Genomic DNA, 2,569 nt, shown 5'->3' with positions numbered 1-2,569 from the left:
GTCATCTGCATATCTGAGGTTATTGATATTTCTCCTGGCAATCTTAATTCCAGCTTGTGTTTCTTCCAGTCGAGCATTTCTCATGATGTACTCTGCATATAAGTTAAATAAACAGGGTGACAATATACAGCCTTGATGAACTCCTTTTCCTATTTGGAACCAATCTGTTGTTCCATGTCCAGTTCTAACTGTTGCTTCCTGACCTGCATACAGGTTTCTCAAGAGGCAGATCAGGTGGTCTGGTATTCCCATCTCTTTCAGAATTTTCCACAGTTTATTGTGATCCACACAAAGGCTTTGGCATAGTCAATAAAGCAGAAATAGATGTTTTTCTGGAACTCTCTTGCTTTTTCCATGATCCAGCGGATGTTGGCATTTGATCTCTGGTTCCTCTGCCTTTTCTAAAACCAGCTTCAGGTAGGTGGAAACTTGCTGTTACCAAACTGAGGGACCAGTAGTAGTTCGCAAGAACTGTTAACAAGTCATTGAGAAATGGAAAACGTTTGCACAGTCCATGCTTAAGAATCTCAGTTGTCCTTTGCACACTACTTCATCCCAAAGAGCCAAAGATGTTCATAGTGTTGACCCCTTGTTCTCCACTTGCCTTCAAACTGTGTTCCTGGTAGTTTCCATGTTCAAACGATAACATGTGACAAGTAACTTGACCAGCCATGAAAACTGTTTCCACTTAAATAGTAGGAACCAAGTGACCCTGGTTTGCCTCATACATTTCCCCTCAAGTAAGCTAGATTATACATGGGCTTAAAGTGAAAACAGAGTTATAGTTAAACATCTGTATGTTTAACACTGGAAAATCCATGCACAGAGGTGTACGATCAACCCTTTGGCTAATAATGGTTTGAAATCAAGATTTAGTTTCAAATTTCAATACTGCTATATAATCATCTTGCAATTTCAAGAACAACCTGTGGGAGCTTGTTGGGTTAACAGAAGGTTGAGAAGGCCGGGGTGCCAGCTTGCAGTTTTCCCTCTGCATTAGCTCATTTGTGAATGCCAACTATTGTGCCCTTTGCAAAAATGATCTTCATAATGCAAAGTCAGAAGTTTAGGGTGACTGTCTGTGCCCAGATACTCACAATCACTCCTAGCTGGAATAGGTTGAGAAGTCAAACAAACCTTTTTTTACTTTTAAATTTCATGCACATCAACAACTAGAAAAGCTACTTCAAAATTCAAGCTCTAGTGGGGAAATGGCTACATATACTACATGGTGCTTTTTTTTTTCTTTTTTTAAACCCAATGGAAGATGAAACTGGGGAGATAAGGGGATTTACATACTGTTGTTTTAAGGTTTTAAAGTCAGTAGCAAACCTACAGTGTCCGGGAAAACAAGCTAGTACTCAGAAATAATGACCATTGATTAGAAGCCCACAAAGGGTTATTGTAAAAAGAAACTTGTAAATATGCCTGTCCACTAGGTATTGAAGCCAGGATAGAAAATATAACACAAAACAAGTGAAAGCATTTCAGTTTTCACAGACTTAAAGCTCAAATGTCGTCTTGAAGTTGATCTTTGAGCTAGGTATGCATGAGAAGCAAGTGCTCTGATAATGAGATACAGCCTTTAGAAACAGAAAAAAACCTCACCTATGACAGAGAGCAAGGTGAAGAGAAAGGGATCCATCAAGAAAAACTGTAAAGAGTGGAGATTAACATCTACTGAGCACTTCCGCCTTTTAGTGCTGTCCTAGAAGAAGCAGGTGAGGAAACTGGCTTAGCAAGGAACACCCCCCCTCCCCCACCCCCGCAATGTCCATGGCTAGCAAATAAATTAGAACTCAAATCTCCTCACCATTTTATCTCTAATGACTCCCTGGATTATTTCCTCTTTAAAAGGCACTCTGGGATTTACAGATCCAACTCTTAAGGACTGTACACAGCAGCTATAATGCTGACAGAAATGTCAAGCACCTTGAGTGTTTTTATCACTGTATTTCAATAATTAAAAAACCACTAACATCCACCGGACCCTCTCCCAGTCACTGAGAAGCTGAATGGAAGAAAAGTCGGAGGAAAAAAAAACCCCAAAAAACATGCATTTAACTTATGAAAACAGTTAAGGAGGGGGAACAAAACTCGCCGAGCACAATTAAAAATGGTTGCCCATCAATCGCAGCTGCCAGAAACGGTAGCCCTTACCTTTCCAGCAATGCCAGAAGAAAAATCTAGCTGCAACCTCTAACCCTGTTTCTCCCCTCCTCTTCCAATTACAACCTAAGTTTTTAGTTAGGGTGACATGAGGTTTATTTTTGCTTTGAAAGAGATTTACTGAGAAAGCAAAAAGAGTCCACGTTCTAATTATCAAGGCGGAAAGGAATTAAAAAACGTCTTAAGGACGCAGGGACCACACACCGAGCCTAGGTTCCATCAGGCGCATGCAGAGAACCCCCACCCCCCCCCCGCCCCCCGCGCCGCTACCCTACCCTCTTCTCTCCAACAAACATCAAAAAGACGGGAAGAAATCAGGGGACGGATCGCGCAGGGCGAGTAGCTGAGCGGGCAGGAGTTAACTCCGGGCGGGGAGCTCTCCCGACAGGAAAACAGCTGG

This window comes from Bison bison, unplaced genomic scaffold (assembly GCF_000754665.1).
Source record: "Bison bison bison isolate TAMUID 2011002044 unplaced genomic scaffold, Bison_UMD1.0 scf7180017864516, whole genome shotgun sequence".
Lineage (NCBI taxonomy): Eukaryota > Metazoa > Chordata > Mammalia > Artiodactyla > Bovidae > Bison > Bison bison.
This window is presented reverse-complemented; position numbering follows the sequence as displayed.